The 17,383-nt window shown below is 38.3% G+C and overlaps 1 long non-coding RNA gene across 1 annotated transcript in view; it reads left to right on the forward strand.

Moving 5' to 3' along the window:
* The window catches only part of LOC134671438 (uncharacterized), a 186,566-nt gene extending 171,726 nt beyond the window's left edge, over nt 1-14,840 (forward strand). The window contains exon 2 of the long non-coding RNA XR_010099222.1: nt 14,482-14,840. This is a non-coding gene — a long non-coding RNA (uncharacterized LOC134671438). The remainder of the gene's footprint in view (nt 1-14,481) is intronic.
* Nucleotides 14,841-17,383: the final 2,543 nt, after the last annotated feature.

Genomic DNA, 17,383 nt, shown 5'->3' on the forward strand with positions numbered 1-17,383 from the left:
TAAAAAATTATATTTAATCAATAAAATGATATAAAAATAAAAGAGCTGCATTTCCGTGATCGCTATAATGAATACTATCGGGAAAAAATATAATTTGCCTATCTTCAAAAAACTTTACCTACCCAATTTGAAAATACAACTGAGCGTATTCTAAACAACTTGAGTACGTCATTATTTTTCAAGTACATACAAGCTTTTCACGTCTTCTCTATTCGAGTTATTTGCAATAAAATGACTAATATTTAGTGTAATATTTATTTATTAAAACTAAATGAAATGAACAAAAACAAACATAATAAAACTTACTACTAAAAACCTACAGGTAAAATTGGCCTAAATCGTTGTCAACGCGTAGTAGGATGCCCAAAAGGCTGGCCGTATTTCCTCGCTGTATAGCGATACTAATGCGTTGTGCGAAATACTGGCCAGCTCTCTGGTCACCCGAGGCCTCTATAAGGCGATAGTTAGGTACATATTTTAACCCTAAGATTATTTTTATCATTTTGTCATAAAACAATCTTCATAAATGAACCTAATAGGTTTCCATTGTCTGAAGTATTTAGTAATGCGAATATCATAACCACGATTAGTAAGAAAATTAACTTTAATTGTAAATGAATGTTATGTTATTAAATTGGTACACTATTGGCTCGGTATAAAGGGGCCCACTGATTACCAGTTCGCTGGACGATATCAGCCCGTCAGTTAAACGCAAAATTTGACAGCTTCGAAAAACTGACAGGCCGATATCGTCCGGCGGACTGGTAATCAATGCCCTTAAGAGCCGACCGGTATTTGGACCGAAGCGCCGGCCAGTCCAAGGGACGCAGCCATGCGGTACAATGAGAGATGCCTAAATGCGTCCCCCAGACTGGCCCACGCTGGCCCATTGTGTACAGGGGCCTTTGTGTCGGAGGACAAGTCTCATTTTGGGTCGCTGAGCCAGCGGAGTAAGTGGTTAGGTATAATGTTTTTCAATGTGTACCTAAACATTTGAAACAAGGTGAGTTCGATTAAGTTTTGGACATTTGTAGGAGGTTTGAGACGATGTTGGATTTTTTTTTCTCAGCTTGTAAAAAGGAACGGATACCTATAAGGTGCCCAAAAATATTTGAATATGCACTATCACATTTTGATAACAGAGGATATGTTCAGATATTTGTGAGCAACTTGGCCGCTCAGGTATATATGATGGCATCTATATAATCCCACTACCTTTTGCCTATATTTCTATTCCTTAACTATATTTTAATACTTTAAAAAAATCCTCCCCACTATGCTAAAATGCCTACTTAAGTTTTATTGAAACGAAACTCTTTTCATCCGTTTGATCTTTCTTTCAATAATGCAAATCCTAGGCAAAGATGCACTTGGAGTCTGAAATATTAAAGGTAATCTCCTTAGCGTGGGACCGCCGTCAAACTCTCGCGTTTCTCGAAGACTACCTCCAATAGTTTCTGCATTGTGGTGTCTTGATTTTCTTGACTACATAGACAGTACTGAAACCTTAAAAATAGACGAAAAATGGTACCTAGCTACATTTTAACCTGTTTTAAAAAAAATATATCTTAAGCCATATTTCAAGCGTCATAAGTCCTTCACCGGATCAGTCGCTAAATAAAAAAAACCGGGCAAGTGTGAGTCGGACTCGCGCACGAAGGGTTCCGTACCATAATACAAAAAAAAACGGTCACCCATCCAAGTACTGACCACTCCCGACGTTGCTTAACTTTGGTCAAAAATCACGTTTGTTGTATGGGAGCCCCATTTAAATCCTTATTTTATTCTGTTCTTAGTATTTGTTGTTATAGCGGCAACAGAAATACATCATCTGTGAAAATTTCAACTGCCTAGCTATCACGGTTCGTGAGATACAGCCTGGTGACAGACGGACGGACGGACGGACGGACGGACGGACGGACGGACGGACGGATGGACGGACGGACGGACGGACGGACAGCGAAGTCTTAGTAATAGGGTCCCGTTTTACCTTTTGGGTACGGAACCCTAATTATGGAGCTGCCAGGTAACGGACATTGTTATATCGTAAATTTGAAACTAAAAGGGCCCACTGATTAACAGCTCGCCGGACGGTATCGCCCTGTCAGTTGTTCGGAACTGTCAAAATTTTGTTCTAACTGACAGGCCGATACCGCCTGGCGGACTGTTAATCAGTGGGCCCCTTTATCATCAGCAACTTTAATAAAAATGTGGTTGTAGGTACCTTTAATATCTAATGTGTAAAAACTGATTTATATTGGTTAAATAGCTCTTGTTAATTTAAAACAAAATACTTGAGTAAGTCCTTGTTTATATTACCTAAGCTCGAATAAAGTAAAAAAGATACATTGATTTTATAATGAAAAACTATATTATTATATTAAATTATAAATTTATTATAACTTTCACCATTTTTATACATTATTATTTAAATAGTCAAATATATATTTAGCTAAAGATCCCCATCAACGTATTCACTTCAGGAAAACTGACTCAAAAAGAATAAAATGAAATATGTACATAAATATAGGCTAAAACAATCAAGCTTAAAATCACGGAATTTTTGTCGATCGTCTTATGTTCTATCTAGCTGTAAGTAATCTATAGCGTTGCCCGGATACTTGCATTAGCAGTATGTGAATATACAGAAACTCGGGTGTCGGGTGAGGCTTTACGCTTTGGAAATTTGTTTATATCGAAAGGATCTCGGTTGAGCCATCTAGTCCAGCCGGTTCTTTTGAATTTAGACTATTTTATTTTTATAGATATTATATTTCTGTTACGAGTGTTAGCTTGCTTGTTTCACGAGAATCGTTTAAGAAATGTTACCGTAGGGGAACATGGGGACATAGGTACGAAAGATTTTTTGCTCAACATGAAGCGGAGACCTTCGCTTTCGCTCGGTTAATTTCCAACCAAATAAAGCGGTGGTGGCCGAGTGAATATGATGTCCGACTTTTAATCCGGTGATCGCGGGTTAAAATCCTGGCTCGTACCAATAAGTTTTTCAGAACTTATGAACGAAATATCATTTGATATTTACCACTAGCTTTTCGGTGAAGGAAAACATCGTGAGCGTGAGGAAGCCTCCATACATATGGGAAGAAATTCAAAGGCCCAATCCGCATTGCTGGCTAGCGAGGGGTGTATAGCCCAAGCCCTCTCGCGCATGAGAGGAGGCCTGTGCCCAGCAGTGGGACGTATCTAGAAACTGGAATTATTATTACTATTACTAACCATTTACGTATAATTTCATCTTACCTTAAGCTGTCACACACGGCAATAAAAACTTTATCGTCATAACTTGACAATAAAGTATGCAAAGTATACGCCATAAACTCGATCGTAACTTCGAAATTACTGGATCCACGTCGTCAATGTTACATTACTATTGCCAACTTTCCATAACGCCTATTTGGCAGGACGTGGCATTGATAAAATCAACTTTGTGTCTTTCGGAATAGAGTTCATGTTTCAAAGTGAATGTAAAGGAAAAGAGGAGGCTGACAAACAATGTTCTTTAACTGCCATTTTATAGAAATAAATAAAAATAAAAATAATTTATTTCAGACTTTAGGTCCATTGGGGTTAGTATCATTATTACTAAACTTAAAATTAGGGTTAACATCATATAAAAAAACTAAAGAATACATTAAAATTTAAATATAAAACAAAACTAACTTAACCTATGACCCGGTATATACGGAACTGGCGCATGCAGACCGAGCCAGTGCCTCACTAGGGGGCTGTCCCACGTTTCTGAGACAATGCCCAGGATTCTATTGGGGCTGTCCCGTATCCTGCTCAGGGTTGAAGCACACCTCTTTCGCATGATGGCATGAAATCCATCTATTCCGGCATTGGCAAACATCCCCGAGGCGCTACAGTAACGAGGCAACCCCATCAGAACCCTGAAAGCATTGTTATATTGTACGCGTAGAGCGTTGTAAGCCTTCTGCGTGTAGTTGGCCCATAGGCTGCAGGTGTAAAAAGATTGGCAATATGCTGTGAACAGCGTCGCCTTGACTTGTTTCGTACACCGGGCAAACCTACGCGCCAACATGTTGCATCTGACTGACAACGCTCTACGCTCACGTTCCATATCCATGGTATCACTCAGATCTTCCGTGACCCAGTGACCCAGATACTTAAATTTGACGACTTTATTTAGAGGAGTCCCGCATAGTTTTAGGTGTGGTACGTCAGGATAATATTTGGAGCCAGCCTTAAACACAAGCCACTCACTCTTCTTTACGTTGTATCTGAGTCCATGGGTCTCGACATACTTCTCACAAATACTGAGAAGAGTGATCATCGCGTTGATTGATGGAGTCAGCAGCACCATATCATCTGCATAACTAATGTTGTTTACGCACACTCCACCGATATGACAGCCTTTATAGGTGCTGCTGAGTTCAACAATCAGACGATTAATGTATAAGTTGAAGAGACGAGGCGAGGTCAACCCCCCCTGCCGCACCCCGCACTGCAACCCATACATATCAGAGAGTGACCCTGCCCATCTTACATAATTGGTTTGTTTATTGTACCAATATCTAAGCACCGACACAACTTCGCCCGCCACATCAGTCTCCTCTGTCAACTTTTGCCACAAAATGTCATATGATACAAGATCAAATGCCCTAGACAAGTCTAGAAAGCATGCATTGACAGGTGTTTTTCTAGATGTATAATGAGAGACAGTGTGCTTGAGAGACAGGATTGCGCTTTCGGTAGAAAGACCTGGCCGGAAGCCGAACTGCGCATCGTGTAAGTGTATGCGACTGGCCATATGCCTGTCAAGCAAACTGTCTAACACTTTTGCTACTACTGTGGCAAGCGAAATCGGTCGATAATTAGAAAGCTCAGAAATGTCACCAGTCTTATCCTTCATGATTGGCACGACAATAGTCTTCATCAACTCATCGGGCAGGTGTGAGTGGCTAAGACACAAATTAAGAAACATAGCCAATACTCTGGGCAAATGCACCCCTGCGTACTTTAGGTGCTCAATACTGAGCTGGTCGTGGCCCGGAGACTTGCCTCTTTCCATACCACTAATTATTGACGCGACTTCCTTAGCGGTGAAGTGCACACTCAGGTCCCTTGACTGACTCTCCATATTAAGCACCTTAGTTTGACGTATTAAGGGCGCATTTACCTTAAAGTGGTCTTTGAAAAGGTTTGCTATGGCGGTGGGATCATGTTGCCCCGCTACACTCACAGGGACACTCGACTTAGGGTTCAATTTATTAGTATTCTTCCAAAAACTCTTAAAGTCCCTCACCTTATGGTTTTGTGCCTTTTAGTGCCATTTTAGTGCGGACTTGAAGAGCTTTCTGGTAATACACATGTTGTCATATAAAGGACCCGAACGCGGCTTATTAAACATACACCATTCTCGAAAAGCAGACCGAGCCTCCCCGTGAGAGCGCTTAACATGCTTATTCCATCCAATTATACGTTTAAATGTTGCCCTGCTGTTCTTACTAGTTAACTGTGATGCTTCGGTAAGTTTACTAATAATGTCACAGTACATATTGTTCAAAACATTTTTATGACTACAATCTGTACACAACCTACCGGCACACCTAGCCAATTCAGAAGGAAAATCGACTTCTTTTAGCTTAACATTACATAATTCTGTATACCTAGATATTTGCATAGCATCTCGCTCTCCCCATCTGACATTATTGTTACTAGGCGGGCTCGACAAATGAATAGACTGCCTAGTCAAGGTCAAGTTAAGTTTAATCTGTAAAGGCATGTGATCCGACCAATATGTATCATAAAGCACTTCAGCCGCATCAATAAGGCCCCGAGCGGCCTCCGTGACTACACAGTGGTCAAGCCATCGCCGGCATCCGTGTGCGTCACTAACATAGGTATAGGTGTCTGACGATAGTAAGTCTAAGTCTACACATGTCCATTGTTGTTCCGCACAGAAAGTCAACAACTCATGACCGAACAATGTATCGGGATGAGCATTAAAATCCCCTAGCATGAAAACGGATTGCACATCGTTACTGTCTACTATGGCACTTTATCTCACTTAGACACTCAGTGAACTCAATAATATTGTCCAACGGGTCCGTGGGCATGTACACAGAGAAAAATAACAAAGAGCAGTTCCGATATCGTACCTTAATTGCAGCAAGACGAACACTACTACATTTTATCACTGTAACATCTGTAAAGAGCGATTTCCTCCATAACAGAGCCACTCCTCCATAAGGACGCCCGCGAAGTACCCCGGCCGACGTATCCACCGCTGATGTACCCGTGAAGGCAAATTTATCATCAATTTGGCCTAAGTATGCAATATCATGCGGCAAAAGAAATGTTTCCTGCAACGCAATAATGTCCGATGATACACACAGTCGCCTAATACAGTCAACCGATCTAGTTACACTTCTACAATTAAAAGTTATTAACTTAGCTGTATCTTCCATTATTTTGTTTATGTTTTACGCCAATTTTCAGAGCATCTGCTCTGCCAATAAATTCCCGGTATGAAATACCTTCAGGCCAGAAGTCATCACTCATAAACATTTGAAGCTTAGAAATGGGTTACATAATTTCTCTTGAAATTGAATTTCAATAAATGTATTTGGGTTAAAAATTAAGTAGGATGCTAAACTCGTACGTTTTCAATACCTACTAGTGTAATATATGTTTATTTACTTAAATAGGTACTAATACACTTAATATATTTAAGTCTTATATACTTAATATAATTTCGACACATAGTTACACTGCAATATGTATAGTAAAAGAAAATTTTAATTATCCTTGAAACTTCAAATTATGACAGCTGTCATAATTCCACGAAACTTATAATCAGAGTTTAGTTAAATCAATCCATTACCAAAAATGTATAACAAACAAGCTAGTGCGTAACTAAAATTCGATAAAAATGTTTGTTATTTGTTCAAATTAAAGTTGTTGCCGTATGTTTGCAAACAACCTTCAACTAATAGGTTAAATTCTGTTATATCTGTAAATATTTACCCCCTTATTCATAAAACTTTACGGGCTTGATTTAGTTAAATTATGTTTTATCTCTTTCTTACAAATACATAAGTCGAAATGACAGATAAAGACAAACGATTATTAGCTAATTGAGGTTTACGAATAAGGGGGCTAATGAACAACGATATTGCATTGAAGAAAATACGCTCTAAACTAAAGCAATGCAAGTATTATTTATGGAATTAAATATTCATACAAATAAACCCATTTTCATCACTCTTGAGTTTACAGCATTAATTACCTTCCAACTTTGTGTCAAAGAATTCCTTTCTATCCACTTACCACACATCAATTCGAGTTAGTGCAATCCATTAGCAAATCGACGCAGCGAGCCGGCACGCAGATTTAATTTGACGACAATAATGGATACAAATGTCCCCAGCTTCCCCTTTCCCTGACTCCAATGCATCACACTATAAAATAGAATGTGTTGGAATGGAAATTTATTTTAATGTTGACAGACTAAAAGAACGTGATTATTTATATTGCGAATGGAATTGCTTATTTTGGCTGTTGACAGCATCTCAATCTTAATTATTTTAGCTTTATAGCGAAATATCTCCTAAATTTAGGATAAAGTTTATTTTGATGCAGACTTATTGGAGGAATATGAAATAATTATGAGTCGAAATTTTATTGTATCTTGTGATTTGTGAACTTAACGAAACGAAAATAAAACCGAATATATTCTAAGTAGAAATAAGACAATAATGGCAAAAAGGTCACAATATATAAAAAACCGGTCAAGTGCGAATCGGACTCACGTTCCAAGGGTTCCTTACATAAGTCTGACTCACGCTTGACTGCACATTTCTAATAGGTTTTCCTGTCATCTATATTAGGTAACGTACTATTTTGTGTATTTTTTTCAAAATTTTAGACCCAGTAGTTTCAGAGATAAAGGGGGGGGGGGGAATGGTCGGACAGACAGACAGACGCACGAGTGATCCTAGTGGGTTTCGTTTTTTTCCTGTTGAGTTTACGGAACCCTAAAAATGGCAAAAAATAAAAGAAACGCTCAAAAACGGGTCACTCACAGTTTAAGTCGAACATGTTCCGTCACCGGTTGGCATTAGATCTCAGTATTTAGGATTTAGGACCAAACAGAGATGTAACATTCATGGGCCATTGTCTAGCCACGTGTTGCTTCTTGCATATTTCATGAGAACGGCCCAGCAATCCCGATTCTGACCGTAGGATGTAGGTTTACCCAATTAAAAAATGTTTATTCATGGCATAAAGGAAGGCTCAACGAGTAATTCTGGTCTAAAAACAAAGACGAAGGTGTGTGACTGTTTGTGAAAAAAATGTTACAAATTAGTTTATCTATTTTTTTGTTCTCTCTATAAATTCCTGTGCCTATCTATCGATGAACGTGCTACGTTAGGTAAAATTTGATAAAAAATGGTCACATCTTTCAACAATAATACAGATATGAATTATCCACAAAATTTGTAGGCCACCATGCCCACCATATACAATCCAGCAACTAACTTTCGGCTCACCTTTTTATGACTTTATTAAAAAAGTGCAGTTATGTAAGTATACAATCATTTTGAAGACGTTTTACGACTATCTGGTCGAAATACAGGACCACTGCCAAATGAAATACTAACAAAATCTAAAGCTACTAGTTCGATCAATATTTGCCCACAACAGTATTTATATTCAAATAAATATCCTAATCCATAATGTATTGCTACAAACCTGTGATCGGGCCCTAAACTTCGAAGACCAAGGCAGTTTGAAACAGAACTTTGCTCATATCCGACAGAATGTCAAGATTAAAAAACTATTACCCGCCGCCGAGTCTCATGAATATGCGAGTCGGTCGCCCGGAAAATGACGGGACGTGTAAAGATCCCTTACGAACCCTGATTCTAGCTTCTAGCTTCGTCCTATAGGAATGTACTGGATTATTTTATTACTTTTCACTGCCATGGAAGTTGAAAATAGTTCTAAGCGTGTGGTTCTGACTGTGAGCTGTATATATAGGTCGCGAACTGATGGCTCCGCCATTTTGAAATAATCCCAAACCTGCTCACAAAATTTCACGAGAATCAAGTGAGGAATGCGACTAGGAGAACAGCCGGACATATGTCCGTTATATACGTGCGTTATGCTTCGTATGAAAGCTTTTTGGCTGAAGCTTCGCACTTGCTTATTGCTCAATCAATTAATGACCCGTGTGGATAATGGTTGAAAGGAATAGTATTCTTCTTTGATTATAGCACAGAATAAATAATAGTACTAGGTACAGAAGACTCACTCTCAACAAAACGCGTCTGTTACGATCAGCACAGATATGGCCGCTAGGTGGCGACAGCGCCACGCGCGGCTTATGGCTTTCCCCAAAATTGGGGTGGAACGGAGTGAGACATATATTTATAATATAGGTATGTCTCATCTAACTACCCTTACAGAACCACTAGTTATTTAGTGCCATAAAATATAAATCACGAGTTTTTTTTCTGCAGTTTTGACTTAGGTCCAACTGCACCACCAGAATATTGATAGATTGATCACAGTGAGCAGTGAACTATGAAAGCACATGCAATAAAATATAAGAATATTTTAACGGTGACAAACGGTTAACTGGAAGAGATCCCTTAACGGGATAAGTTCGCCTTTGTACACATTTATTGTATTCTCTTTGTGTTATGTACTTGTTTTGTGCAATAAAGTGTTTACTACTACTACGGTTTGCTGCAACCCTAAATCAGTAGTTACGTTTTTCTCACTCTATTCTTCATGGTCTCACGTAAACCGAATGCCCAAAATATTGAAATACCTATGCCTATGAAACATTGTGGTGCTAGAATCAGGCGCCGCGCCGTACATAACCTACACGTTGGCTGTGGGGAGCCGTTAATAAATTTCTAATTCCGAGTTAATCACAACTCGGCGCGTGTGTCGTGATCCAAAATCAATACCTAGTGCATCAAATACTGTTTTAGATAAACTTGAGACACTAAATTCGGGTGATACAGTAAAATGGCCAGGTACATGGGTTAGACATTTTATTGTAGGCGAGTTGTGTGTGTAGACATCGCAAAGTTAATACATGCCCGCGCGAGCTACGTACCTATTACGTGCTAGTGCTACGAGCGTAGCCAAATACCACGGAAAAACCGTTTGACACTAACGGCCCGATTTGTACTTTAAGATAAGTACGTCAAATATTACGGCTATACTGGGTCAAGCAAATCTTGTCAGTAGCAAACGGCGGCAAATTTGAAAAATCGCGGGTTAGCAACACTGTGTTCGAATAATTCGAAAATCGCGTGTCATATGTGCTTTATCTGTGGAATGTGGATCGTGACCCAACTAGCAAATCTATGTGCTATAAAAGTTGAGAGCACGTTTTTATTTTCGCTTTTTGGTGCTATAAACGGTGTAAAAACAGTCGAGTAAAAGTCCTGTAAGCGTTTACTCAACGCGAAAAGGCGCACTTATACAGACTATAATAAGTGTTATAAAAATCGAGTAAGCGCTGTATAAGAAGCAAATCGATGCTGTAAGAGTTGAGTAAAAGTGGATAAAAGCACTTCTAGTGTTTTAATAGCAACGATAGTGCTTTTACTCGACTATTTGTTCTATAAACATTAGCAATTTACTATTACTCAGTAAAAGTGTTCTATAAAAGCAGCCACACTGCTTTTTCTCAGCAAAAATGTTTCGTAAAGGTAGCCGGATTGCTTTTACTCGGCATTTTAAATGTGTAAGAGTGCAGTAAATGCTTTTATTCAACTAATATGTGCTAAAAACGATCTCAGGTAAGCGATTATATTTCAATTATTTAAATTGATTAAGTTTGAGGCCTAATCGTCGGATCTTCACGTGTCTAATAAAACAAAAAGGTACTTAAGTATTTTTTGCTGCTGTCATCCATGACATTTATTTTTACCGTGATTGTGTACATAAGTTTTTACTGTCTGTAAGTACACGTAATACAGTAAAACCCAGCGCGAAAAATACTTTATTGATAAAACCAAAGGCACTGGTTCATATATATTCATGGGCCGCCTATTTTCTTAAATTTCAATAAAAAAATATTAATAAAAATAAGTAAAAATTTGCTTACACGATCTAGTTTCTGTTATATCTCATTAATTCGACTATAAGTCGAGTAACTGCGTTTACTGCTACACTTATAGCACATGATGTCGCCATGTTTATGGATTTATAGTCCGATGGCCGACTGCATGAAACCCTACCTGATAAAAAAATTGAAAAATCCTACTCTGTAGGGGTAGCTGACTTTTAGCAGCTTCAACTGCTCTTGGTCGGCCGTGGCTTAACTTGGCAAATGGCAAAAAAGTGGTACAAATATTCATCAAAAAAACAAAAGTGGTCAGCTGTAGCTGTGTTGGCAGGTTCCTGTGTCCGACCGAATTTGTGGTACCAAGTGAGCTACAATTTACCTCATCGAAAAATAGAATGTCACTTGTATGGTAGGATAGCTGCCATTGACTTTTTTTTTAATGCGGACGGACTGAAAACGCTGTCAGGCTAAGGTGAGGCCGACCAAGACATATGTCAACAAATGTAATGTAGGTATTACAATCAGTTGTTTTGATTCTATTTTTCGATGAGGTAAATTGTACTTAGCTGTCACGTGGTACCACAAATTCGGTCGGACACAAGAACCTGCCAACACAGAATGTAGCTGACCAGTTTTGTTTTGCTGTCCTCAAAGGTAGCTATCCTACCATGCAAGTTTCATTCTATTATACGATGGGGTTTTTTTATGAATTTTTGTGCCACTATTTTGCCACTAGCGCAAAATTTTCCAAATTAAGCCGCGGCCGACCAAGAACAGTTGATGCTACTAAAAGCCAGCTACCCCTACAGAGTAGGATTATTCTATTTTTTTGTCAGGTAGGGTTTCATGCAGTTGGCCACCGGACTATATTGAAACGTCAACATGGCTGACTTGTGCTGTTAATGTAGTTCAAAACTCTTTAAAAGTACTCTAAGCTGAATACATTTTGAATAAAACCTGTAAATACACTTCAGCTCCTATAACAGCGGTTTGAACCCCATTACCCGAATTATGATATAAGCGCGCTGTTACAGCAGCATTGTTGCCAAATGGTTATTTGATTGCTTTTAATAGGCTTTTATAGCAACAGAGAAGAGAGTTAAGTAACAGTTGTATTAAAGCGCCTTATTCAGACAATTAGCTAATCTATAGCTGTTATATGATTTTAATAGAACAATTATGCTGAATAAAAGTGATTTAGTAGCGCTAACTCAGCATTTATTAAAAGGTGGAATAAAAGTGCTAAAAGATAGTGCTATAAACGTTTATACGACATGATTATAGCACTAATTAGCGAAAATTGCTAAATAGTCGAGTTAACCGCTATTATACGATATATTGGTGCTTCAACAACCGTAACTCGGCTGTTATACGATTACAGGCTGAGTAAATCAATTCTTATACGACTATTTTGCTAGTTGGGGAATGACAGCCATCATCTTGTTTGTTTACAAATGGTTTACAATGTTTTCATTCTGAATCTATTCTATTTCAAGAGATATTTCTGCTGTGTCACCATTAAATACCAATATATTAAACAAGACTGTGCTTAATTAAAGCTAAGGTGCCTACAATGCTTACAGTGCCAACTGAGAAATCTAATAAAATATGAAAATCCAGTATGACATCTACCTGCTGAAGCAATGATTTTATTCATACATTCTTGTTTAACGGCATAGTCCACTTACAATTTTATTTTGAGATCTTCAAATTAGTTAATCATTTTTATCAACATCACACACCGCTTTTAAATTGTCCGTCTATACGTATTAATAACAATTTCAAACATTTTCAATAGAGAATCCGCGAGTGACAATTTGAATTGACGTACGTGACAAGGCGCGCTCAGCGGAAAAAAAGTTTTGGTTCGATGTACATTATACATTGCTGCTTTTCTTAGCGCAATACTACTCTTTGAGTGTTGCCCTACTTTAGTTTGCTTTACATTGCTACTGACAAGATTTGCTTGACGCACTATAATAGATACGATATGGAATAGATGTGTCAGTGTCAAAAGTGACTTTTTTTTTCAAACAAAAACTTTACTTTTGACACTAACCGCGCGATTCGAACTTTAAGGTATACGTCAATTAATAGATCTAGAAACAATATGGATTAAATGTGTCAATGTCAGAGTGACGTTTTTGTTTGAAGAAACGTCACATATGACACTGACATGTCTAATCCATGTCGTTTCTAGATCTATTAACTGACGTATCTTAAAGGTCGAATCGGGCCCTAGGATGGAAAGGATAACGGTACGTGTAATAACAAAACAGATAGCCTGTTGCAAGATAATAATATCGTTTTTGCTATTACATGTAACGTTCTTCATTTCTTGTTGTGGCGTCTCATCAAAGGAAGGTACTGTAATAAGGCATTTAATGGCTCTCTGCGCTCGGGTCACCAAAGAGAATCGCTCTGCATTGAGCAGTGCTTGTGTCTGCAAGTTCTAAACCAATTAGTCGGTACGATCGACTTGGCGACTTGGCCACATGCATATTCATCTCGGAACCAGGGCGTGATGTGAACTTTGGTTCCCGGGCGTCAGTATACATACTAGGTTGTGACAACAAACATGTATGCACAATTATGAATAAGGTATGGTCTGAAATAAAATGAATTTATTTCAGTCTTAAAATGATTTCCCGTTTAGCGAAGTTTTTTTTACCGAAGTTATAATCGCTTTATTGTCGTAGGGGAGACCGAGGTGAGTTGTGACAGAGGAGAGTTGTGACATTGTCGATTTTTTGGAATCTAATAACTGTTAGCGAGCTCGCAACAGTGTGCGTTTGTTAGCTCGTAACTTGAAATAACAAACGCGCGCTATTGCGACCTAGTTTTAATAAAACTTGGCAACTTCTTACAAACCTCTTAAATTCTGCCTCTTTCTAACAAATATAAATGTCAAAATGACGGATAGAATTATCAACGGTTTTTGTTAGATTTAACAAACGTTTGTCACACACCACGACGTCGCAACGTGACACGATGTCGTGTAGTGTCAGTGGGGCTACCGCCAAAACCGAAATTCGCAAATTGCGGGGATCTTTCTCTTTTACTCCAATGAAGGCGTAGTTAGAGTGACAGAGAAAAATGCCCGCAATTTGCGAACTACGATTTTCACGGTTATAGCCTAGGACACGACGTCGCATCGTGTAATTTTGTTTTGGCCCAAAGCAACGAGCCGATGTTTTTATTTACTCATACACTGTTTATTTACAACTGGCACATAAGAAAGGTGCGCTGTCATTTTTAGTGTTCCGTAGCCAAATGGCAAAAAACGGAACCCTTATGGATTCGTTATGTCTGTCTGTCTGTCTGTGTGTCCGTCCGTATGTCACAGCCACTTTTTTCCGAAACTATAAGCACTAATACTATTGAAACTTGGTAAGTAGATGTAGTCTGTGAACCGCATTAAGATTTTCACACAAAAATAGAAAAAAAAACATAAATTTTTAGGGTTCCCCATACTTTAAACTGAAACCCAAATTTTTTTTCATCAAACCCATACGTGTGGGGTATCTGTGGATAGGTCTTCAAAAATGATATTGAGGTTTCTAATAGCATTTTCTTCTAAACTGAATAGTTTGCGCGAGAGACACTTACAAAGTGGTAAAATATGTGTGTCCCCCCCTGTAACTTCTAAAATAAGAGTATGATAAAACTAAAAAAAATATATGATATACATTACTATACAAACTTCCACCGAAAATTGGTTTGAACGAGATCTAGTAAGTCGTTTTTTTTAATACGTCATAAACCGCAAACCGCAATTTTATTATGTTATTTGCTGCTACGGAACCCTTCATGGGCGAGTCCGACTCGCACTTGGCCGCTTTTTTAATATCTGTCCCATTTAATATTTTCTGAAATAAAGCTATGACCTATGGGTAAGTGCCTACAGCATTTTAATACGAAACGAATGTAATACATTTTATCTGTTCCCTATAAAACACTTACGTATAAGCGTAATCCGTATCATTTCAGATTAAACGGTTGCGCCCGGATTCCAAAAAGTCGCCAAAGTGGGCCAACAAGCGCAAGCAATTGCCCCATTTAATGCCCCAATAGTTGATGCGCTTAATTCTATTTTTTACATCAACGGGCATAATATGCCATGTACAGAATGCGAAGATTCGTCACGCGTATTGCACATCGCGAGCTTATTGTAACATCCCCTATTCCTATCTATAGAAGCATTGTGATAACCCTTGTGCTTATCAAAAATGGACTTTAAAGTTATATTAATAAGAACGTCATATATATGACAATAAAATATGAACAGTTATTTTATTTCAACTTAGCGATGTCACGACGTTTGACACGTGTTTAGCATTCGACTTAACTGCTATTGTCCTATATCGTTTAGGGGAAAGTATTATGTGTTACAATTGGCAACAAAAGTTTTAAATTTCATACCATTTCTGTGCCCCACGATTGTGTGTGACGCCATTCAGTTTTGATTTAATGGGAAAGGGTTTTGCAGACGTGTCGGGACTCAACAGGCAGTAAAAGTAGCTTCCGATTTTATAGCAATGAAATTTTATTTGTAGCGTATTTTTACTTTATTTTGGAGTTTTTAATTCACATTGTACAGACGAGACGGACTAAATAGTTTTTTTTTAAAGTTGCTATAATTATATAAGTATTGCGAATTGTTTTGTTAACTGAATGTGGTAAACTACCAAATTAGTTTAATTCAACCTTATTAACTATGTTATAGAGTTCTACTTTTGAAGTCATATTTGACTCCTCGAAAACAGTAGGTAATCGCGTGGATTTATTACACAACATACCACTCGTCTCGTAGATTTACCTACACTACAGTGCAAATGTTTAACACGATACGGCATCTAATATTATATTACCACACAAATAGGTGGCGGCGTTCTATAGCTTTATATCCTGACTGCCTGCTCTCTAGGTATAATAGTAAGTAGCCACGTCACGACCAGTCAATCGAGTCAAATAGGTCCTTAGGGATAACGCAGCCTAAAATTAGCCTTCAACAACGCAATTGTCAGGCGTGAACATTTGAAGAGTCTAGTTAGCTCGAAATATTTACATTGACAAGTAATCTAATAAAGAATGGAATCGGCTTTTTATAAAAGTAAGCCGATATGACAACACCACGTGCTTCTTGTCATCGGTTGACATGTGAATGACAGTTAGGGTGAATGCGATGGGGCAAGTTATGGCAAAAAATGGCGGCGCGAATGGATTGCTCAATGGAATTGAAATGGGTTCATGCATATTGAAATGAATCAAAAATTTAAATACCTATTGTATACATATTGATAACATGATAAGGCGAGTTACTTCCAATCCGGAGTTTCTGTTTCGTACTTTTGAAACTTACCTACATGTTAGCTTGACGGATTATTCGTCTTAGGGCGTCCGCTAGCTGGCGCGGGTGCACGGAGCGGCGGGCAGTGTTGCCAATACTGGGATTTTGAAAAAATGCTAGACTTATGTCTAAATTATGCCAAATGTCACTTGGAATTAGACACTTAAAACACATACATTTTTCAAATTTGGTGCCTTTTTCTACTACTGACAAGATCTGCTTGATCAACTATATACGAGTAGACCCTCGACGTCCATCCGTCCACAAAAGTCAAAATTCATATGAAAATATGAACCACGTTGGTGCAAACTTGGCTTAGACTAAATTATGCTAAAAAATATGCCAGATGCTAAATGGAACATTTTGGTCCCAAAGCGAGTGAAAATATGCCAGATCTGCCATCATTTATGCCAAGTTGGCAACACTGGCGGCGGGCGCGCGAACGCGGGTTTCATTGTATTAGGTAACTAATAATATTAGATGAACGCAAAATAACATAAATTCCACATTTTCTAGGTAAAATTACACTATTACCGCTCAGTTATACATTTATTTTAGCTTTATTTACCTATTCGCTCTCTGCATGTCTGTGGCGCCATCCATAAATACATGTCATGTCATCCCACGAACGTTTACATTATCCTCACATCATGATTTGTCGTTCCACACTTAGCTATTTTATTGCCTAAAAAAAAATAACCTCAAAATGTTGAAATCATTCCTCTTCGTATTTCAGACGCTGTCTGTTACACGCACTTCGAACCCCCTGACTCAATTCAACGCAATATTGTTTTTCAAGGTGCAAACGACAATGTCTGAAGGCTTTTTATAACTTTATACTTGACTAGTAACCGCCCGTAAGAGTGACATTCCATTTCCAACTGCAGCTGCAATACTGTTCATTTTACTATGGAAACGCGTCGCTGTCATTGTCAATTTCCATAGAAAATGAACAG

Source organism: Cydia fagiglandana, chromosome 15, assembly GCF_963556715.1.
Source record: "Cydia fagiglandana chromosome 15, ilCydFagi1.1, whole genome shotgun sequence".
Lineage (NCBI taxonomy): Eukaryota > Metazoa > Arthropoda > Insecta > Lepidoptera > Tortricidae > Cydia > Cydia fagiglandana.